The 25590-nt window shown below is 34.1% G+C and overlaps 1 protein-coding gene across 9 annotated transcripts in view; it reads left to right on the top strand.

Annotated features, from left to right (window-relative positions):
- The window catches only part of Mgat4c (MGAT4 family member C), a 481385-nt gene that overhangs the window by 418505 nt on the left and 37290 nt on the right, over window positions 1-25590 (top strand). The window contains exon 1 of one of the 9 annotated variants that reach the window (XM_075954473.1): window positions 22849-22911. The exons of the other annotated variants lie outside the window; for them this stretch is intronic. The gene's annotated coding sequence lies outside the window, so the exon portion shown is untranslated. Of the gene's footprint in view, window positions 1-22848; window positions 22912-25590 lie in introns of those variants that run through there. 9 annotated transcript variants of the gene reach the window in all.

Here is a 25590-nt window from a genome sequence, read left to right as displayed (position 1 = left end):
TATTGTGATATTTTCATTAATATTTAATTTTTTGAGAATTTCCTACAAAGTATCACGATCATTTTTCCCTCTCTCTTTTCTAATTTCCACGACATTTCACAGTTCTACTACCTTCTAAGTCTTTCACTCCATATCACTTTTTTTTTTAACAGTCTCATGGTACGAGTCCTGATCTTCCAGCTATTAACAATCTTTCTGTTTCCTCTTCCATGATGTCCAAGGGCGTGAGTTGTAAATGGAGTCAGGCATCCATGGTCAATTTATTTCTGCCGTTCCCTAGTCTAGCTGCAGTTTCTTGTATCTTCTTTATCTATTTCAAAACAAGCTTCTTTGTAGAGGGGTGAAGGCTGCATTTGTATGTGTATTTACATGTGTATATAAAAGTAAATAGTGAGAATGAAGATTAAACCTATTCTGATCTAGGAACATAACAGTAGTAGTTTTTCCTCAATGCCATGGGTAGTTAGTTAATTTCAGTACTAGTAATAAACTCCCTCCTAAGGAAGGGCTGTAAATTGAATCTTCTGGTTGTTGGCTATCTCCAGGGTATAAGTGCCATGATTTCTCCTTTGAGAATATGTTGCCATAATGATCATTGTTGTAGCTTATAGACATTACAACTAGATATAACTGCTGGTTATTTTTATTTTTTTGCCATCTTATATGGCTACTTCAGACACTTTGAGAGCTAGTCCTTTGGGAATATGATTGTGGCTTATATTCAGATCAGGTCATTCCAAGTGCTGTATCTGAGATGTGTGATGTCTCCACCATTAAGGTTTTACTTTCTTACTGAAAATAGAAAGAGTAAAGGCAAATGCTTATATTCTTATGAAGTCTCTTGAAATACCCTGATCAACAATTACAAAGGAGACTATCTATGCCAGGCACTGGGATTTTGATAAATCTTTAAGTAGCAGCTGTTACTGGGAACAAAATAATTTCTTATATAAATAGAGATGTATTTAAAATAGCAAAGCTATAACCATTACCATTGATGCATAATTTTGGCTGTGTCATTTCTCTTAAAAAGTCCAAATATATTGTCATAGCAAACTGGAATGTTTCTTTTCATTCCAACAGCATTATGCATGGGCCTTTTTGATAATCTGTTTCTTAGTTATTCATCTTTTATCGGCATATGGCTCCTCTCTTACTTAATAATTTCTGCTGTGATGAAATGTGCTGATTAAATATTTTAAATGAGATATAAACAGTCACTATTCATAATTATCTTGTATCTCTTTTCTGCCATCCTTGATTAATTATACAAACTGACACCATAGATTTCAAGTAAGAAGTATCATTCCTTTAAAGATAAGTTTTCATTAGGAAAAGGTTTTGGATAAATATTTCTTGACACACGAAATTCAGAAGAAGGTTTTCAATTTATGGATTTAAGACATTATTGCCATTAATTTCAGTCGATAATGATAAATACACAATATGCATTTTTCAAAGGTGCATGCATAGTTTTACTGAATTCCTAGTCACTTTATGGTGTAACAAGGATATAGTTATTGTCTTAGGATTTATCTAGATCATTTCTCTGTTATACATTCTTCATGCTGTCGCCAATTTCACCACGGCACAGCATTTACAGAGCTATTATATTTGCTCCATAACTACATAGTTCTGGAGTTCCCACTGTGATTTAAATCAGCTAAAACAGCCATGTTGACGTGAGTGTCTGAACAGAGTTTTATATATAGTCTCTTTCAAATTTAGATGTCTATCACTTTATAAGGTAATTGTACGCTACAAATAATGGAAGTTTGATTACTCTTTGATTTATTATAAATTTGATACATTTTAAGTCAATTTACAATGTAGGAGAATGGTTTAAGACGGTCAACCTTCCTTTGAGCAGGAAAGAGTCTAGAATCACTGAGTAGATGAGGACCTGTCCCTGAAGATGTTTCCAGAAAGAATTAACTCGGGGAAGACACATCCTCACTGTGTAGGACATTTTATTCTATGCATTTAGTATAACTGAAAATACTGCATACAAAAGGGAAAAATGAAGGAAAACTTGATGAAAAAGAGATTTCCCTGTTTTCTATTTCTTGCCTAGTGTCCAGAATCTCAACGGAACCAACACCCACCACCATGAAATCTGCCCTGCTTTCCCCCACCACAAAATAACTGTATCCTCTCAAACTATTGGCTAAAATACATTATTTTCCCTATACTTCTCATCTTCTTAAATATTCGGTTGAAGTAAACAGAGAAATAGCAAATGTGGGGAACATACTAACTTGTGGAAGCAGTGCTATGATCAGGCAGACTGTATTTCAGGGCCTTTGATGTTGGGTTATTAAGGAATACAAAATAGTTTGGGGTTCTCTACAAATTCCGGAATACCATTGGCTAAGCATAGAGATCTATTCTGATGTGATTGGGACACATTAGATCCTCTATAAAGGCAGCCAGGAAAGACTATGCTCTGGGTGGGGTGTTGAATGGAGAAGTAGTAAACAAGGTCACAATTGAGAACTGGCCTAGAGTTCACAAATTATTCAAAGACTCATTCATAAATACTTTGGAAAAGAACCTGGGTATGTTCTGTCTTTATTTGGAACACTCAATTGAGGGAGTGTTTGAAACTAATGTACTAATCTGTTTCAAAGCATTATAAGGCACAAGCACCGTTTCTGCTAACTGCTCTTAGTCAGAGATACAGTTGGTGACAGTACAGACATCTGAAAAGGATACCCATCAGTAAAGCACAAGAGAGAGCTTAAAGTTAGAGAGGCTGCTCTCTAGGGAGAAAGCATGGTAACTATAAAAGACAATCGTCCATTAAATGATATATCCCACTCAATCGAAACTCCGGCTTCTAAAATGGCATTCGAAAGGAAAGAGCTTTTAAAGGAATTCACTGCCTAAAAGTTCGTGGGAGTGTTTTTCTAGGTTTAGTCATCAAAGCTTTCAAAAGCCTCTCTCTAGATCTTTAATTAACAGCCCAGATTAATAGCAGCATCCATATGGTGCTGAATTCCAGGCACACAAGGTGCAAACGAGACTTACAGTCCCATTGAAGCTCATGCCAAGACTGTAGATAGTCACTGAGGGCCTCACAATGTGTGTTGAAGTTGCCAAGATGTACTGAGGTCTAAGGAGCATACCAGAATTTTTATTATTGGAGGACTGGCCATGTCTGGCACAGAAAGTAGAAGGTGCATAATATAACCAGAGAAATAGAGACGTTGAATGTAGTTGGGGCTACACAAACATGATGAAGACCAATTAATGCCACCAAGACTGCAGTACACAGGACATAAAGAAATATGGGAGGGTGTTTGTCCTGCTATGTTTCTGTTTTTCTTTGGTCCAGTCTTTTTTCTCAGTTGCCTAATTTCTCTCTTTTAGAAGAGAAAAAAAAACTTGCTCTTCACCACTGTATATTAGATGAGCAAGTTTGTTTTATTTTCTAGGGCCTCATAGTTAATGGTTGCAGATTTTTAAATTTTGGAATTTTGAACATTGTGGACAATGTTGAAATGTTGGGGACCCAAGTAGACACATAAAATATGTTTGTCTTTTGAATTGAATGGGAGAATTTAAGAGCCAATAGTGGAATTTAATTGCTTACATTGATGGTTTGGATCTCATTTTGTAAGGGGATAGACTAGTGGTTATTTATCTTACTTGTTGATGTTACCAGATATAGAAACACCCACAACAGTGGTTCTCAAGTGTGGGTCATGACACCTTTGAGAGTCACATAGCAGAGATTTACATTACTATTCATAACAGTAGAAAAATGACAGTTATGAAGTAGCAATGAGATAATATTATGTTTGGGGGTAACTAAAATATGAGGAACTGTGTTCAATGGTCGAAGCATTAGGAAGATTAAGAACCACCGGCATACAAAAAGGCTTAGCTGGGAATGGAAGACCCACCCTATCCTGGTGTGAGTGGTGCTATCCTAACAGTTAGAGTACTGAAGAGTGTAATTATATAGAAAACAAAGACCAGCATTCATTGTATCTTTTTCCTAGTATGTACGGATGCAATGTGTCCCCGTCTTTTGCACCTCCCATGCGAAACCGTCTTTCACCTTCCATGCAATGGTGAATTCTATTACCTCAGATTGTGAGCCAAAAATATCCTTCTCCTAAATGGTTCTATCAGCTCTATGGTCACAATAACACAAGGTAACTATCATATTTCCTGCGCTGCTGTCTTCAAGGGACACAGTAAGTTTAATTCCACTCTTCTTAAAGTCTACAGGGGGGAAGGATCTTGACCTCTTTTAACTTCTACTAAAACAATATCCTTTAAGTAATTAAAATGTGACAGGAAATTATAAATGTTCACATGTATTTTTCCTTAGTATAAAATTTCTCTAAGCCAAGTTCATGAGCATTTAAAAGTCCTTTCCCTGATCTCCCTAACTAAAACCCAAGTATCTTGAAGTAGCGATAATATCATCATATCATTCAGAATAACTAATAAATGTTGCATATGCTTTAATGAACTGCAGATAACAATTTTAATGAGTTCTTTATGACGTGAAAAACAGGTAAGATTTTTTTTTATTTTAGTTAAAAGATGAATGCAAACACCAGCACTAACCAAAAAAAAAAATACTTCCAGGTCAGCAGTTTTCATCAAATATGAATGAAAATATCTTAATTTTTACAGTGTATTTTACAACAGGTGCAAATATCTTAAGGACAGTCATACAATTCCCTATGTTACAATTGTCTAGAAATAGAGAATCTTTCCCTTTTTTCTCTATTGAAATTCAACTGTGGAATTAGCACCATTATGAATTTTTAAGTGTAGAAAGAAAAAAAAGAAACTTTTGGGGGGCTGAGGGTGAAGACATTCTGTGTCTCCTAATTCATTTTTTTAAATTTTCCATCTGTTTATTTTTTCAAAATAACATTAAAATTTATTTTACATCCAACCAGTTTCCCCTCCTTCCTCTCCTCTTGTCCCTTGCACAAAGCATGGCACATTAAGTTGAAGCAGGACCAAGGTCCCCACCCACCCATCCTTACCTAGAGGTAGGAGCAGGTAAACAGCAGGCGAACAGGTTACCAAATGTCAGCTAAACACCAGGGAGAGCTTCCGCTCCCACTGTTAGAAGCCTTACTAAGAGACCAAGCTACAAGATTGTTAAACACATGCAGAGGGCCTAGGTAGGTCCCATGCAGGCTCCCTGACTGTGTGTTCAGGGTCCATGAGCCCCTCGATGCTCAGGTCAGCTGTCTCTGTTGGTTCTCCATCAAAACCCCATCTCACCGGCTGCTGGTACAATCCCTCCTTCTTTTCTTCTGGAATACTCTCGGAGCTCAGTGCAGTGTTTGTGGATCTCTGCCTCTGTTACTGGATAAAAAAATCGCTGATGGCAATTAGGGAAGAAACCAATCTTCTTATAGTAGATGGCCCATTCAGACGCCCTCTCCACCATTGCGAGGTGTCTTAGTTGGGGTCATGTTTGTGAGTTCCTGTGGGTTACGTGGCATCAGGTTTTTTTCCTAACCCCATAAACAACTTTTTATCTTATCAGTTTTATGCATTATATCAGGTGAATTGATTCTTTGAGATAAAAAGCACAGTCTAATCTTGAGAAAATCTATGCTTATCTATCACAAAGCTATTTAGAAAGAGAATTTGAGAACAAAGAGAGTGGCATAGTTAGTTATATGTATATATAATTGCTCTCTCTATAAATCATATATATATATTTGCTCATTTCACAGAACCTGAGAGCTAAATGTTATTAGAGATCTGGGAAAACAAAGTAAGGTGAAAGAAGGGGAAGGCAGATCAGTTTGGATTAGGTTACAGAGATCTTAATGTACGAAGAAGCAATTAGTATTGGGGCACCAATAGAGAAATTCTTACCAGTTTTGGAAATTGTATCTAGGCAATAATTAATGTTGAATATTTTGTGAAACTTACTTTATATATTTTATGCATAATAATATAATGAATAGCAAATTAGTGTATCTTGGCTGACACAAAATAATGATGGTTAAACCTAATGAAACAGGAAATTTAGCCATCCTTTGGTTCACAAGGACTTTGCAGCATATATTGAAGTATATAAACTCCACCCTTTGAATTTCTCTAGAAAAAAATGACAAAAATAAAATTAATAATTATGAGAAAGAAAATAAAGTCCCCATAAACACACTATAAGTATTTGAAGATAAAGACGTATATAAATTCTGAGTTTGGATGCGATACGGGCACCTTGAGAACAAATTCATGAGAAATAAATGACGGAGTGTTTTTTTAAAATCAAAACTCATGATTTATCCAAACTATTGAATAGCTAAGAATAATATCCTCAAAAGAGGTATAGAAGAAAAACAAGAATGAAAACAGCAAAAAAAGGAGTAAATATTTTATCTTTAGATACATGAAAAGGTCTTAAAATATCAAGTTAGATATTCATTTATTGTGAACTCTGATAAGTTATATAAGTTTTCACTAAACTACATCATAAAATTATGAGTAAATAGACTCTTGACTGAGGAAAAATATTTCGAAAGAAGTAGATAATTCAAATGAACTTTACTCATGCTGTCAACACTGATTATATTAACAGTGAGTATGAGAAATTAACTATAATAAAACAGTAAGATCCGTGAAATTTATTCATTTTTCCTTCCAGACTTTTTCAAGTTCCATTACCTAACAAGGCATGTTGAATGATGCTATAATCTGACCTCTGCTTTTTCATCCCAACTGCCAATGGAAAATGTTTTGCTCATGGCCTTACACTGATTCATTTTTATTTGAACATGGCTTGTGTGGTTATCTGACAGAACTATGGTCTGCAAGGAAAGAACCATTAGGCTTTTTGACAGTTTTCCTATGTATTTTCATTCCGTCATATATCAAAGAAGAATGAAGACCCTAGGATTACTACGGGGTGACAGAAAGTGCTGTACTTACTTTTCACTTCAGAGGGTGGGTTTAAAAAGAAAGACAATTTCTAATCCTACCTGTGATGTTAGAGAGTGCATGGCTTAGTGCCTTTGGGATTCTCTCTGGGGAACTATTATTAGATAAAGGCAGGTTAGTTTCTTTCTTATACTGTCTCTCTGTGTCTGCCAAATGCCAGGGGCAGGTGCTTGCAGACTCCACGATGCCTCTGCAACAGCACAGAAACATTGAGATCCATTTCAAGGAGGGAAGAAATAAACAGAACCGTACCTTTGTGTCAAGGAATGTTATTTTTCATTTTCCTCTATAATTCTATAGTGTGTCACCTTTCAGAGGAGTAACATAAAGTAGACCTGATGTCATAAAGCTGTGTTTCAATTTCTCAGTATTTCTTTGAGACTGCTATTTCTTGTTTGCCTACAACTTTTAGCCATTTCTGTCCAAGGTCTAATATACTGGAGACACTGTCATTTACAGATGAATTGTAACTGCCTGATCAGTCATTTTATGTTCTGCTTTCTATTTAATTTGCTTCATTTAAAACAAAAACATCAGCAGGATCTCCACAGATATTTTAGCATATGGAGTCAGTGAATTAATGGCAACAACCCATAACAATATTCATGTTTAAAAGTTTAACAATTACACATTAAAGTTTTGTGGATTTGCTTTGTTGACTGGACTCTTGAGAAATATCTTTTATTCAAGATGTATCTGCAATTGTTCTTTTCAGTCTCAATGATTTTAAAAATAAATATCTGAGATAACATTTTTTCTTAGAAAATATTACTGAGTCACCAATATCTATAGTAATTTTAGACTCAGCATATTAAATTATGGTAAGTTATTTACATTATATATACATTTTGTTTATTCTTCATATGACATATGAGTATAGAAATAACACAAAGAGCATTTCCAAAATAATGAGTCAAAAGTCTTAAAAAAACAGGCATGAACACCAAGACAATATGTCATTTTATTTGAGGTTTAAGAGTGACCAACATACATGACCAATATTTTGACTAGACTGGAGCCAATTTTCAGATAATTACAACATCGGTGGCGGTGCACGCCTTTAATCCCAGCACTTGGGAGGCAGAGGCAGGTGGATCTCTGTGAGTTCGAGACCAGCCTGGTCTACAAGAGCTAGTTCCAGGACAGGCTCTGAAACCACAGAGAAACCCTGTCTCGAAAAACCAAATAAAGAAGAAGAAGAAAAAGAAGAAGAAGAAGAAGAGGAGGAGGAGGAGGAGGAGGAGGAGGAGGAGGAGGAGAAGAAGAAGAAGAAGAAGAAGAAGAAGAAGAAGAAGAAGAAGAAGAAGAAGAAGAAGAAGAAGAAGAAGAAGAAGAAGAAAGAAGAAGAAGAAGGTGCATCCCCTCCTAAGTCTGGAATATGATAGTTATATGAAGATTTACTCATCACCATCAGGAGCTAAATTAGAAAAAAAACCTAATATGAAAAATACTGTTTAAGAAATGGTGATTAACAATGAAATGACTCCAAATTTGTTTTAATTCTAAACAGAAAAAACACTGTGGCTGTGTAGTCTAGAGTATAGCGAAAAGATCTTAAAACTTGTTAAGAGGAGATACCCTACAATGAATGACGAAAAATAATTAATACTATATTATATATTTTTATTTTTCAAAGTTTAATTTAATTAAAACATTTCTCCCTTTCCTTTCCCACCTCCAAACCCTCCAATAGAGCCCTCTCTGCTCTCCTTCAAATTCATGCCTCTTTTTCCCCACTAATTGGTATTTCTAAATAATACCTATTCTGTATATATTATGTTATCCATATATATGTTTTTACCTTAAATATGAGATAAAATATGTACTGTGAAGTAAATTATATAAGCTATACCACACATGCAAAGGAATCTTTTGAATACTGTGCTATTCAAAGTTAGAGTCTGTTCTGATTGAATAAATGCAGGAAAATGAGATTGGCAAAATAGAAACACCTCTAAAACAAAATTGTGACAGTGTAATTTATGGGTGTATATTGGTAGGCTGTTTTATAATAGATATGATAGCATTTATGTGAAAGAGTTTAAACATTACAAAGATGGGTAAATTTGCAAGTACATTTAAATACAAAGAGAAATATTGTATTTGAGTAAGCATATTGTAGTGAGACTAAGCATAGATTTCTGCCCCCCAAAATTAAAATACACAACTATTGTGATAGAAGAAATGAAATATGTGAATATTTTGAAATATACCAACTACATACAATCTATGTACTGTATATTGTATATATTATATAGTATATATTAAAATGAATAGTATATAGTATATAAACTATATGCATGATATAACATACACATACACTACATAAAAATACTATGATATACTATGTTATATATATATATGTAGTATATTTATGTATACCATATACACAATGTATATTCCAAAGTTAAGGTAAAGATATATTTCTTTTACTTACATGACATATATTTTAATACTATAAATATGTTTATAGTATTATGGTATTTATTAGTATTATGGTATTATATATATATGGAACATAAACAAGAACAAATTATATTGCTGCCTATAAAAAACTTTATCATGTTAAAATATAAATGCTATAGGATACACAGTTAATAAATTGCACTAAAACATTCAAAACCTTTCTATGTGTATGCTCATTATATATTAGGGTTTTATTCAATGATATTTTACTGAACTTTCGTATCCCAGTTTTGAATTTGCTGGTTTCCTTTACTTTCTTCTTCAAAGATGCCTAAAATATTGTTCCCTGTATGAATTCTTTATCTTCTTTAACTAGAACTAGTAGACCATTCATTAGAAATAACAGAGAGTGCTGCAAAGTGAGTCCAGGACAATCAGAGCTGTTCCAGTGAGAAAGCCTGTCTCAAAAAGCCAAAGGCAAAATCAAAATAAAAACAAACAAAACAAAATACCCATCAGGACCAAAAGCAACTCCTGGAGAAAATTGTATATTTCAGCTTACAGTTCCAGATTGTGGTTGAACACTGCTTACTGGCTTGATCTTCGTGGTTTGCTCAGCATACATACAGTACAGATATGCATACATACATGCACAGATAAAGTGGAGAAGTAACCGTGGTTGTCTGACCCAGCCTGCAAAAGAGTGGCATTGCCCACAGTAGGTTAAGCCCTACCACATCAAACATCAATTAAGGAAATAAAAACAGGTTTGACAAGTTTTTCCAGCCGCCAATCTGGAGGAGACTTTTTCAATTTTTTAAATTCCCCATTTCCAAATGGCTTTAATTTAGGTCAAGTTAACATAGCCAGCACAAATGGCATTTACGAGGAAATCATTGCTGAAAAAACGAAAAAGAATTAGCAGAAAGTGTTATCTTAAAATGCTAAAACCTTAAATGCCAGAAAAAAAAACAGTGAAATGTTCAACATTTTAAAAAAGTTATAATTTTAATAATTTTAATCTTTGAAATCATAGAATAAATAGAAAACAAGGTAGCTTTGTAAAGAAGAAACTGGGGAACAGCCAGTCTTTTGCAGGCTGGGTCAGACAACCACAGTTACTTCTCCACTTTATCTGTGCATCCGCTCCAATGTTAATCACTCGGTGCTGTGTTTCCTAACTACCTCCTGAAGAAGCCAACTTGTCTCCCTTCCCCTTTCTCTTACTCCGCAGTATATTTTTACTTAATGCTTCCTGGACAACCAATTTTCTCCTTCAATGGTGAGAAAACAGATCACGAACAGGTGATAACACAATGATCTTCTTTGTGAATCTTGACAACCTCACACCGTCAAGAGAATCATATTCCTACAAACTATCAAAGAACTGGGTCTTTGAAGCATTAGAATAATCAACAAATAAAATAATGAAACAGGGACACTCCTGAGCAGGAAGACTTCAGAAGGAGCCTCATGGTGACAGGTTCAGATCTGCTGACTCAACATGAACCTCAAATGTGCTTATTTTCCTGCCATACACTTCATGAGTGCTCATTGCTAACTGGATCAGATTTTTATTATAAAAAATATTTATTTATTTATTTATTTATTTATTTATTTATTTATTTATTTATTTATTATGTATACAATATTCTGTCTGTGTGTATGTCTGCAGGCCAGAAGAGGGCACCAGACCTCATTACAGATGGTTGTGAGCCACCATATTTTTGCTGTGAATTGAACTCAGAACCTTTGGAAGAGCAGGCAATGCTCTTAACCACTGAGCCATCTCTCCAGCCACCTCCTGTCTGTTCTTATGCCAATACCTCTTTTTAGTACTGTAGCTCTGTAGTATACTAGAGTTTGAAGTCACGGATTTTGATGCCTCCAGAAGTTCTTTTATTGTACAGGATTGTACATCTTTTCAACTATTTAGTTCTCGAGTTGGAAACGTAGAGTGTTGAGGAGTGTGTTTCAGTTATTTTATGTGGATGCAAATCCATCTATGCAATTGATGATTGACTGTGAGAATCTCTGTACCATCTTTTCAAAGATTGTAACATGAAGGGCATCTGAGGATCAGAGAGGCATTCAGCTACCCAGTTATGAATATATACTATTGTGATGTTTTTAAGAGATAACGTCTCCTTCTGTCTCCATGTTTCCTTAAAGCAAAGCTCTCAACATTTCTAGAGGATAGTATATGCATACCTACATACCATCTTTGCATTACCGTCATTTATTTCTTATTAACAAGATGTTGAGGTATATAAGACTTCTAAGTCAGAATTTGTGGGAAGCTGTTATTTGTCGATATATTAGGAACTTAGGAAATAGATTTGGAGGCTGACAGCCATGCAATCATGAAGACAATTGTACATAGAATCAGAAAACTGAGTTGAGAGTGTCATATATATATATATATATATATATATATATATATATATGTATGTATGTGGGTGCGTGTGTGTGTGTGTGTATACACATTGTATATAAAAGAAGTTATTTTTTGAACAGAAGTCTTAATGAAATTTTATATTGTTTACAGTATAAAGGATTTTAATAGGGAACACGACATTTCACTGGGCAGTTTTGTTCTGAAAATAACAATATACATTTCGCCACTTACAACTGTGAAAGCTTTATTTTCTTTTCTCCCAGAAGATGCCAAAACTGTGGTTGATATGTGTTAGTATTAAACTCCTATTAAGAAAATCTCTCACTTGACAAATAGATATACTTCAGATTGTCTCTGAAGAAATACAGTAAGACAAATGAGCTGCTGTCTACCAGTTTCTTTTGCAGTATAAACTTTTACTTTATTTCCTGTTAGTCAAAGAAATCATCCTTCTGAGAAAAGAAACACACATAGCAATGCTGAAAAAATAATGGACTTTTCAAGGTAAAATGGCCTTAGAAATGATTCAACTCATAGCATTCATTGTCAAAATGAAGAAACCCGTTTAATGCCATTTGAAGTATTAGGGATCCTGAGTTCTGGTTTGTACTCTAGTGTTTGTTTGCTTGCTTTTTTTTTCTTGTTTTGTTATTATTTTTTAAATTGTACGGTGGTCCCCATGGTATCCACTTTTAAATAGACTTCTCAGACAGTGCCAATGTGTGAAACACAGTGTTGTTTCCAATGGAAACACCTTTCTTGAAGGGAGAATCCCGATTTTCTCGGGTGCTGTAACAGCTCCCACTGGGCATGGGACCCTAGACAGTGTATTTCACAAGCTGTAATGAGCTGGAAACTGTCCCATTTCTCTGGGGACATGGAAGCTTCAATAATTAAAGTATTTGTTTAAATGAAGATATAAAAGAACAAGTTCAGATGTCTTCCCTCTGGACAACATCTCAGAAGACATGAACTACAGTCTGTCATGACCAGCAATTGTTTAGGACAATTAAGATGCTTTGGGACATCTCAGGAACGTTCCAGGAGAACTGCCCTGGTTTGTTTAGATCACTTGAACAGTTCCCATGGTCTTCCAGGTTGTCTTTTTGTAACTGAGCAACTGACTAACACATCAGTATGTACACTGTAGTCACAGCAATACTCAAAATATCAGACATGTTATTGCCAGAGTTCAGATATTATTTGGAATATGTAGCTTCCATTGTCCTTGTTCAAAAAGGCTTCTTAGTCATAAGTTTTTAGTCTTCATAAATTGTGCTATATAAGCACTTTTTCTTGAATATTTGACAACTAATTCTTACTGAATGTTTGTAACTTTATTTTTTACTTTCTACTATTATTAAATAATTAGTATAATTTTGACAATTTTAAACATATAATACAGTCCATTTTTCTTCTCAATATTCTGCCTTTCTATTTCCCTTACTACCCATATCAACCACTCCCTTTCTCGCATGTCACCCTCTTACTATGCCAAGTTGCTTTGTATTGTTGTTATCTATATTTCTTCTATTGAAAATAGCTCTTATTTTTATACCATCCATTTTGATTATATTTTCTCCGCTCAACTCCTCCCAGATAGTCTCACCTCTTCTCCCATCCAAATACACACCCTTTCTTTTTCTCTATTTGGAAAGCAAAAGTAATAAAATAAGAGAGAACAAAACAAGTAAACCAGAAAAAGAACTAGACAAACAACCACAAGAAAAGAAAAAAAAAGACAAAGAAAAGCACAAGAAATACATGTAAAGACATTTGGCACATATGTCCCCATACAGGAATCCTGTGAAAACACAAACTTGGAAACCATAATATATACACACAAAACCTGCAAGGCTGTTGGAAGGAAAGCTTTGGCAAGTGAAAAAATACCCTTGAGTTCACTTTCTGTGGGCCGTCCACGATGATCATAGGAACTGGCTGCCTTGAAGAGTCGTTTGCATACTCCATAAGATCCCATTGAAGAAAATAATTTTTCACATGCCAGTGACTATCAACGGGATTTAGCCACTGTTTCAGAGTTGCGGTGGCTTAGCTCATTTCCACTTCTAGAATTGACACCCCACTAAGCCCAGACCTGAGCCAGCACCTGTGCGCGCTTTCAGTCTCTGTGGGTTCATATGTCTGTTAGTTCTGCTATAAATCTCTAAAGGTTTACAAATAGCTTGTTAGTTCTGTAAGAATACCCTACAATGCCTTTCCATCATGTTCACACACAGAACCTACCCACCTTGTGTCCATTTTAACCCATTAAGTTCAGTTGAGCATGCTGGCTTTGAATATGTTTTGTTCCACTGGAGCGTGGTCGACCGATCCAGGGCTATACTCTTACAGAAAACTGTTCCGCCCACTCTAAGAAGTTTCTAATTGCAAACAGCTTCCCACCTAGGGTTAGGACTTTGTGTCCACCTCCTCTTTCCCTGCTGAGACTTGGTTAGGTTGTGACTACAGAGGTTGTGTGAAAGATTTCAGAACGACTGTGAGTTCAAAAGCTACTAGAATATAAACTACTAAAAATTAGTGGAATCCGTATGAGATTAAAATTATCTACCTAATTTCCATCTAATAAATACTTGCTTCTCCTTTGGGTCACAGACTTTCAAATAAAAACTATTTTGATTGCACTCATTTTCATTATCCTCAAAAGTCACCATATTAATAAATAATCACAGTAAAATGAATTCACTACTGGCTCTTTGCATCTATAGGTTCATAGGGCAGGTTACTAGAAAACAATATATTAGGTACATTTTTTTTTTACTTGCACGCCACTATTGTTGCTTTCTTAGAATTACCATATGTGCTTTCTTCAATGTGGACTTGCAAAATAGTTACAGCAAAGCACATGATACCTCTGTCACTATTAACTTTGATCATAGAGAAATTATTTCCAATCACATCCAGTGAATCTCATTCACTTTTAATAACTCTTCTGTAGATTAGTGCATAATTTAAGTGTTTACTGTTATTTAAATACACTATACATGGCCTTGATTTATTATATAACATCTTTTAAAAGACATTTTCATGCTGATAACATAAGTTCATTATAAAAATTAAATACTTTAATAATCTTGCTAACATTTTAATAATGCTAGAAAATGATAATTGCATTTTTAATCTTACACCAGGAAGCTAGGTTTACGAGGCAGCATATTAATTTGAGTATACATTAAATCTGTTATTAAAACTTATTTTTTCTCTGTGCCTACTAATATGTCATTTTTAAAGCAATGGATGGTTCAACAGACAGGAAAAACTGGTTGCCATGTTTTTGTTTTTTTGGTTTTTTTTGCCAACCAAAATCATGGTTCTCAAAATGAATGCTAATAACTGTATGTGTTCTACAATGTATCTATGTAACCATATTGAAACACAAATAAGTGGAATGGTCTTTCAAGCATTTTTCTCCTGTACCTGAAGTAGCAATTTATCTTCCTCCAAAAACTTAAGTACTGTATCTCATTATTTAAATATAAAATATATAATGCATAAGTGCCCCTAAAAATATGTTGAATAAGGTTTTCCTACAGATGATACAGACTCAAAGCAAAGTAATTGGATGCAAAATTAACTCATAAAATTCGGTAGCCCTCCTACATACATATGAAAAATGTACTGAGAAAGATGTCAGTGTAACAGCATCTTTCAAAATAGCATCAAATGATAGAAAATATCTTGGAGTAACTGTAACCAAGCAAATGAAAGGCTTGTTAATCAAAAGTTCAAGTCTTTTAAGAAAGAAATTGAATAAGTAATTGGAAAATGGAAATATCTCTCATGCTCTGGATCAGGAAGGTTAACATAATAAAAATGGCCATAAAAATCCCCACCAAAATTCCAACACAATTCCTCACAGATCTCGAAAGGACAGTTATCACTTTCATAGGGGACAAAAAAAACACGATAACTAAAACAATCTTTAACAATAAAGGAACTGCTAAAGGGCTCACCATTTCAAACTTCAAGTTGTACTACATACCTATAGTAATAAAATCAGCATGGTATTGACATAAAGCAAAACATGTTGATCAATGGAATAAAATTGAACATCCAGAAACAAATCCAAACATCTTTGTGCATCTTATTTTTCTTAAAGAGGCCTAAAGCACACACTGGAAAAGAAAAGACAGCATCTTCAACAAATGGTGCTAGTGAAACTGGATGGCTGCTCAGAGAATTATCCAAAGAGATCCATACTTATAACCCAGCACAAAACTTGACTCCAAATAGAAAATAATAGAAAAATAAAACCTCAGCATAAAATGGATACACTGTAACTGATAGGAGAGAAAATGGGGAATAGCCTTGAACTCATTGAAAAACTGTCTGAATAGAACATCAGCAGAAGTATAAGATCAATAATGAATAAACAAGATTTTATGAAACTGAGGAGCTTCTGCAAGGCAAAAGATACTGTCATTTTGACAAAAAGATATCCTCCAGAATGGAAAAATATTTTTATCAACTCTACATCTGATAAAGGGCTAATATCCAAAGTGTTTAAAGAACTAATAAATTAAATATAAAGGAAACAGCCTAATTTTAAAAATGGGAAAAAATATTTAAATAGAGAATTCTCAATAGAGGAAAGGAAAAATTCTGAGAAGTACTTTCCCCATCAGGGAAATTCTAATAAAAGTGCTTTGAGATTTCCTGTTATACGAAGATCAACAAAATAAGTGACAGCTAATGCTGGCAAGGATGTGGAGTAAGAGGAATACTCATCCATTGTTCCTCACTGAAACTCATGCATCTACTATAGAAATTGGTGTGTCAGGTCCTCAGGAAGATGGGACTCTATGTTCCTCAAGATATAGCTATACCACTCTTGGACATGTACCCAAGAGATATTTCATCACACCACAAGACACATGTTTATTTTTGCTTTATTCATAATAGCCAAAAATCAGAAACAAACTAGATGTCTCTCAACAGATGAATGAATAAAGAAAATGTACTACATGTAATAATTGAATATTACTCAGTCATTAAAAAATAACACCGTGAAATTAATCCTGGATATTAATTTTACATGTTTCTATTCTGTGAACAAAAAATGCCAAAAACGACATTGTGTTCCTTATGAACACAGAAGTAATATGTCAAGCAATATAAGTAATTATATAAATCAAAGGAAGAGTTTGTGAAAAATGGTTTACTGTGAACATTAGAAACACACTAGCTCTCACAAGGGAAGGAAAAAGTGTCATCTAAATCGAACAAAATGATGTCTTTAAGCATTGTATGGTTTACATCTTACTATATTGTGTTCAACCTACCCAAATGATGTAAACAACCTTGTAAATATTTTCTATAAGCAATGGACCATGCACTAATAAGGTTGAAGATGTGAAGAATTGTAAAACAACAGTTGAAATAGCTTATCTTATATTTAAGAAATTAATAAGCTGTCAAAGCAGTTGTTAAACCTATTTCATTATAATTGAATCAGCCCATTTTGTGTAAAAATAAATCTATGTAAAAAAATCTATTCTGATATATCTCTACATTCTGCTTCATGAGTTAATTTTAATTCAACTTGAGAAGACTGAAACATTGAATTGAATGTTGCCTTGGGGAAATTATGGAATCTTTTGTATATTCTAATATAAAAGTAAGAACAAGGTCAAATGTCACTGAGCATGCCTCTAAAGACTGTCCTAAGAATCAATGTCAATATTACTTTAGATCTTTTTCAGATTTAAGTAACTGCAAACTTCAAAGTGCAATTGAATGCAAGTTTTATTGACTACTATGTAAAGTCTGTGACAGTGGCTCTCAACCTTATTAATGGTGCGATACTTTAATACAGTTCCTCGCGTGGTGGTGATCCTCTATCATAAAATTATTGTCATTGCTACTTCATAACTGTAATTTTTCTATGAATTGTAATGTACATATCTGTGTTTTCCAATGGCCAGTGCGTCATTTGACCCCAAAAGGTATTGCAACCTGTGGGTTGAGAAACACAGGTCTAAGAGTATACAGTCTCTCTCTCTCTCTCTCTCTCTCTCTCTGGTAAGGGAGGTCATGAAAGATCATGAACATTTTTTTGGTGACACTGTCTGAAATATTTTCATATATATTTGAAGAGGAAAAGGCATTTTATACGAACTACTGAAATAGAGAACTAATATCTTTCTCATGAGACTTTGATTTGCATTGTCTTAAGTTTTATTCTAGCATTTTTGTGTATTACAAGTTATTGGGAATATTAGAAATTTCTGGATAACTTGGACTTCAAACTCCTATTAATCACTAAAATATCACCACAGGAGAATTTAATTTCCTAATAAAAGAATACTTTTATTTGCATCTTAATTTCTCTTATAACATTTTTCTAGGGAAAAGGTTAGTTTAATGTCTAAACAAGAAAGAGAAGCAATATAATTTTAACAACTCTAAGATTTTCTGTGGAATTTGTATTATTCGAGAGACCCAGAAAGAACTGTCAAAACAAAAATATTTTCTCAAATAACTATATATAAGATTCAATTTTGTTTTCCCTAAACAGTCAATTAGTGGGAAAGCACATATCACCTAGCAAGCAATCATTGCATATATACTGTATTCTAAACACACACATACAAATAAATGTCTACAGTTTCATTCAATACAAAATTTTTCCCAGTGCGATAAATTTAGATCTCTAAGTTTAACCCTAAAAAGAGATATAAACAATCCTGTAGGAGTCATGGACTTTCTTGAAAAGATGAGAGGAGAATAGGGTTTTACCCAGGAAAACAGAATAGAGGTTAAAGGGCCTTGAGGGCTGAAGTATATTAACTGAATTTGAAAACTAGCAGTTGATCACAATGGCTGCAGTGCAGAATATTCAATTGAAATAGACCACACATCTAATAAACTTATTAAATCAAATTGAGAATGGGAGACCTTATATGGTCTGATTTTTGAAATAGTGAAAAACCAATGAGATCAGTGTCAAAAATGATTTCACTCGGAGAGTCTTTTAGGTTATTATTTGGGCAGCAGAGCTACGGAGTTCACTAACTTAATAGGAAAAGGAGAGCCTTGGAAGAAAATCAGATAAGTTTTGTGTAAACAGAAACATTGTTTTGTGGTTGGAAGCTTAAAGCAAGTAACAGAGCTCCCAAAAGTTGGTGGTAAAAAACAGGTAGTGTTTTTGTTAAAATTTACCCTTCCCTGGGATCCTCATTAATGCTGTACAAAGGGTAATCCAGGTTATTCTTGTTCCAAAGATAGTCCAAGACCAAAGGGAAACAAGGCATTGTTCACTGTTCTTTCACACTCTTCCTAGGGTTGCAAAGTTAGAAGCTTCCAATTCTGTGAATCCAGAATGTGAGAAAAGAAATACCTTCACAAGTCTATGATCATGTCACATTAGCATGCACAGTGAATGTTGATCTCACCACTCATGAGAATCCTATGTACTTTTATTACAAATATTAAATAGATACATCTTTGTTAGAGGGAGGTTCAAGTAGTTCTTAGCAGGTGTGTCTCTTCCAAATGGTGCAAAGCTGTATGATTTTCCAAATAATATCTTTTAAGTTTTTTATCCCTACATAATAGTACAAACACAGTGAATCTGTTCTCCTCACACTTAGTAGAGCATGGGTTTGTATTATTTTTTTCACAGATCTTATTCTTCCAACTAGATGGCTACGCAAGGCCAGAATATTAATTATAACACAAATATTTCAGTACCACGTGATTTCTAAAGCAATATGTACTCTGTCAAAACAGTAGCTATACTTCGAATAAAGAGCCACACCTACCCTAAGCATTAGTAATGATTATCATATCAGAGCATGCTAGTAGGCACAGATATAACTGAGAAATAAATTGCAAATGTTTTAAAGTGACCTAAATGTTTGCCTTCTTCTTTTCAACAATGTATAAACTCAAGCGATACAGTTTTATGCCAAAATAAGCAAAGACTTCTTTAATACACAATAGGTAAGAAAAGTATTAAACAATCACATATACTTAAAAATGAGATGAAAATATTGACAAAAACAAAAGAAAAACAAGCAGAAAATCAGATTTTCTGTGTTGTTTCAAATTCTAGTGCCAGTAGTGAAGGACAATACCTTTACAGAAACACGGTTTTCCTCTCTCTGATTGTGTTCTATGTTGTATCCTGCACATCCTTGGGAATAGAAACCCTGGGTAGAGGTAGTTAGGGAATGAAGGAGAGAAACACCGCCAACATACATGAAACTCTGATCCAATGGAATTCTCTGACCCCTATCATAGCAACCTAGAACAGTATGTTTATTAGGTATAACACAAGGGCGGGGTTAGCTACTCTGAATAGGAGGTCTCTATTGGTGAACAGAATGAGTCTTCATATACCCATGGGAAGAAAGACATACTTGATAGTCATTGAAAAACACTGATGGATCTATCATAAACACTCATAGCTGGATTCCCAAGGAAACTTTTGAAGGATCTTTCATTCTTCATTAACCTGGGCAATTCCTGTGAGCCTTGATAGATCATATCCATACCGTATTTATAACCATGTCAAAATGCATTCATATTGAATTTCAGCCAGGGTTTTTTTCCACTTCTATATCCCTTTTCTTATTTCTTCAATGCTCTTAATTAACCTTCACACTTGGTTCAAGAGTAGTTTGCTACAGTGCTTGATACTGGACTGTAATGATGATAAGAAAGAAGAATATAGCAAACACTATGTCCCCCAAAACCAGACTAACTCACTCAAGACCTTCTCTCCTTCCTACAGTACTAAACACATTTCTTCACACAAGTATTGATTGACATGCAGAAACTACCTGGTTCTTTCTGTGACTCTGGTTTATTCTGTGGAAGAAGAATGGTGTAGACAGAGTTTCTGTCTCACCTGGTACCACAGCAAATTCAGTCCCAAAGAAACACAAGAGACTTATACTAATTATAAACTGCTTGGCCTATTAGTTCATGCTTATTGTTAACTAGCTCTTAGAACTTATACTGTCCCATAATTTTGTGTATTTTTAACTATGTGTCTTGGTACCTTTTATGAGGCAGTCTCATCTTCCTCTGTGTCTTACTGGCAAGTGACTCTGCATTTCACCTTCCCAGAATTCTCCTAGTCTGGTTGCCCCATCTATACTTCCTGCCTGGATACTGGCCAATCAGTGTTTTATTAAACCAATATGAGTGATAAGTCTTTACAGTGTATAAAAGCATTAACCCACAGCATAATGGCATCCAATGTAAATGTGGCCACTTTTTGCTGCTGCTGTTAATGTTTGTATGGACTAATTTTAAAAATTCCATGTTTACAATGTCACAATACTTTAGGATTTATACATATTCCATGTGGAATGGATACATGAAACTAAGTCATTTATGTATTAACTTACATACCTATGATTTTATTCTCTTACTATTTTAAGAATCTAGGAAGTTGTTGTTAACTGTAGCCATCCTATTATACAATAGATCTCTTGAGATTATTCACATCCAGCTAGTATCTTGTATCATTTTCTGAACATCTTCCTCACCCTTAAATCACATTCCTGTTCCTGCCATCTTAGTTCTTTCCAGATATAGCATGCAACTGAAATTATTACTTACCTTTTGAGAAATGACAAGGATTTCCTATTTCTTTCAAAGATGACTGCTATGTCATTGTGAATGGAGAGATAGAGGCATTGCCTTTACCTTTTCTTTACCCATTTGTCAATTGAGGGACCTCTAAAGTGATTCTATCTGGGTTATCTTTATGAGGTACCAATGAAAGTGGACTAGAAGATATCTCTTCAGTTTATTCATCTTAATCCCTTAACGTTGTATATCTGGTAGCAGAATTATCAGATCATATGTTTGCTATATTTTTAATTTTTTGAGGATCTTCCAAAATTGTTCTCCTTAGTGACTATACTATTGACATTATTATCTGTATTATTCAAGGATTCCCTTTTCTCCATATTCTCTTTAATACATTATTGCATCATTTGATACAACCTAGCTAGTAGGTGTCAAGTCATATTTTATACTACATTTCATCTGAATTTCTCTGATGATCTGTGATGTTGAGTATTTTCCTGCAAAGCAATTGGTCATTTGTGTGTTTCTTTTTAGAAATATCTAGCCAGCTCTTTTTTTCATATTTTAAAGAGGTTAATTTCTTTCATGTTTCTGAATTAATTTATCAGAAAAAAATATTTACAGAGGGTTTCCTCTCATGGCTTTCGTTTTCACTTCACTGGTTGTGACCACTGCTGTGCAGATGTCATCATGTTTGATGTAACTCAGTTTATCAAATTTTGCGTTTGTTCACTATGTTTTTGAGGTCCAATATAAGAAATAATTGTTAGAGTCAACATTATGGATCTTCCCCTGTTTGTGGTTTCAAAGAGGCTGAATCTTAGAACATTCTGTCTTGTATGGATCTTTATATATAAATACATGGAGTTCAGCCAAAGTGTCACAGATAAACCTGTTAAGTAAACCTTACTTCATGAGCCAGGAAGCCAAGCCCTGTTTAACAAGGGGCAAAACGGTATCTTTTCAGTTTAAAGTATTTGGAGATCTTTAATTTACCTATCTATAGTGAATTGAATGTTCAAAATTGAGACAGTGGGCTTATTTACCCAAATGTAGTACATTAATATTCTTGTTATATCAATACTTTGATATAAAAAGAAAAGGCATCGTTGCTGCTCATCTTATTGAAAAGGTCATTTTCAACAACAGTAGACATTCACAAGCAGGGGCTGATGTGAGTTGGGAGGGAACTGTCTTCATCGCTCCCCAAAGATCTTTTACTTTGCTTGGCTGACTTTGCAGCTATAGTCAAGTGCAGCCAGACTCCAGTAAAAAGAAATAAAGTGAGCACTTTACTTCCTGGTATCTCTGCTGTGGTTTGCACTTCACCACTGGCTTATAGAGATGAAATCTATTACTCGGCAGGCAATGCTTGCACAAATGAAAGATAAATTTTTCTTTTCGATGAGACAGATCACTGAGACTCATAAAATATTAATGATGAAAGCTCTGGGAATTTGGTATATCCCTGAGCATAGGTTTCTTTTGACAGTGACACACTGTCTGTTTAACCCATTTTTCTTCCTGTAAGATTCACATCAAGAATGATACGGAAGGGAAAGCAGACAAGATTTAAGAGTCCGATGAGCATAGATTTTTTGAGAAAGGTAATCTTTCTGTCTTTCATTTTCTATCATGTTTTGTGTTTCTTATCTACGGTAAATTCTTCTGAGTGATGTAACATAGTAGATGTAACGCGTGTTGCAGTTCAAGTGCTCACGGGGGAAACTGTCTGGGAAGAATGCAGGAAGTTCAGTCTCTTAAAGTAACATATAACAATAACAGACATGTCATAGAAGAAACTTATATAATTCATAATTAGGTTATTATTGAACTTTTGTATTAATATATCCATACAAAGTAATGAGTTTCAGCTTAGTATTTTCATACATATTTCTTATTCTACTTTGCTCTAATTTGGCCCTCACGCATGGCCTCCCCCTGTCTCCACTACTTCCCACTTGATGGTTTCCTTCTTCAAACAATAAATGTCCCCATGCATGCTTGAATGTCACACATATCTCTTTACCCAACTTGCCAGGATTGAATATGCATTTAGATGTGTAAAAATATTAATAAGTGATATCAGTTCTACTTGTCTGGTTTTTGTGAGTTGTTAACATTTCCATAATCATCTCAGATTTGTTATGCATGCTCTTTTTATTATTTCATTTCTAGAGTACATAGGGCAACTATTATTACCATGAATCATTTTAGCATATTTAACCAAATTTTATTCAAAACACCAGTTATATTACTAAAAAACTAAAGTTGATAGAACTAAGTTTAATATTTTAAAATGTTATTAAATTATATATCATGAGCAAAAATTTTAGAATTATATATGTGGGTATTTATAATAAATCTAAGTATAGGAAATTTACTGAGAGTAGTGAATTATTTTCTTTAGCATTTCATAGAATATCCATATAAAAAATCTTATTGTTTTAAATAGTCATCGAAATATTTTACATACAAGTTTATTGATTTTGAGTGATGTCAGGAAATTTCCAAAATCGGGTTGCTTAAAAAAGACTTGAACAATGACTACTTGAAGATATATAGACAATGAATATGGCAAGCAGGAGAATAAGTCGACTCCCATGCTCAGCACTTCACTTGGTTATCCAACAGCAAGGGGTCAGCATTAGACACATAGACACATAAATACCAGCAAGTAGACTCAGCGGTTTCTGTGTGTACATGTGAGACAGAGAAGAATTGTGTGTGTATGTAACAAAGAAAGTCCATGAATCGGAAAGGGACAAGGTGATGGACAATATGGGAAGTGTTACAGACTGGAAAAGGAAGGTATAAGTGATGTATATACAGAACAAACATACGAAGTATCAAAAAAAAAACCAAGAAAATAAACGCATTAAGTAAAAAAGCCTTAAAAACTTTAAACTATAAATGAATACATAAGAAAATTAACAACATAGAAATTGCCAAAATACAATTTGGAAGTTTCTGTATGGTTATTACTATATAACTAAAGATGTATGATATTGTTGTACAAACATTGTCGTAGAAAATTTAAAGGAAATACTTCCTTGATGATTATTATCACTGAAAAAGTTTAGTAGAAAAAATAAATTAATAAAAATGAAACATATTGATTATAAAATAAAAAATGTATACTAAACAGAAACAGTATCATTCATTAATTAATTCAAACAAGTAACTCCTGAAATAAATGAGAAATCTAACAGAGGTAGTTATAAAAATAAACAGAAACTTTGAAGATAAAGGATTTAATGAATGATATTGCATATGCTAATGCATTCATAATCACAGTCTAAATTAATTACACGAAAAACTTTAACTTTAGTGGAGATATTTTAATAGATAAGTTAGATGAATAAACAAGCACAAACACATAAACATAATAACAATAATAAATCAGAAAAAAAGCAAAGAAACTTTATACAACTTTTATTAGCCAATATTCTCTAGAGGATCAGGATGGAATCAATACTTACTATAAAGGAGCCTGGTTAAATTGGCTCGCACAATATGGGCTAGGTAGTCCACCAATAGCAGTGCGCAGGCTAGAAAGACTAAAACGGGCAATCTCTTAGTAAACCTGGTTGCCTCAATAATCCTAATCCTAATCTTGAAAACTACAAGTCTTTCATTTATATTGGAATGCCAAATAATATGTGACCAAATAATGACATCTGCAGCAGAGGATACAGGAAAGGTAAATTTGTCCATATGGAACCAAGGTAGAAAGGCAGGTTGCCCACCTTTTCCCTCGGACTTTCTTATATATTGCATACCACCTGAAAGTGCCATCCACTGTCTTGGAGAGTCTTCTTCCTTTAATGCTCTCAGTAAATACACTTACAGACTTTCCTAGAGGCGTTTGTCTTAGTTGACCCAGAAACAACTAAGCTGACAACTAAGCTGTAAGACTTCATTAAGAAAATGAATAACTGCCGGTTAAAGTTTCAAAATAGATGGTGAAAAGCACAGAAAGGATAAAAACAAATCAAGATGAAAACATTCTAAACTTTTGAAAGAGCCATGATAATTCTGTAGCAGATGCATTTATTATGCTCTTCTGTTATAGAATATTATCTTACCTGGGCAAAGGTGTTATATTTGTTTATACTGAAGAATATTCCTTTAATTATGTGATGGTGTGTTACATTTGTTTCTGCTTCCTTTGTTAATGAAATAAAGATGTTTTACGTTTGTTTGTGCTTCATTTGTGCAATTCTGAAAAGATGTGTTGCTGTTTTACCCTGCCTGCCTAAGACACCTGGTTGGTCTAATAAAAT

Source organism: Microtus pennsylvanicus, chromosome 20, assembly GCF_037038515.1.
Source record: "Microtus pennsylvanicus isolate mMicPen1 chromosome 20, mMicPen1.hap1, whole genome shotgun sequence".
In the NCBI taxonomy this organism is placed as follows: Eukaryota; Metazoa; Chordata; class Mammalia; order Rodentia; family Cricetidae; genus Microtus; species Microtus pennsylvanicus.
This window is presented reverse-complemented; position numbering and strand designations above follow the sequence as displayed.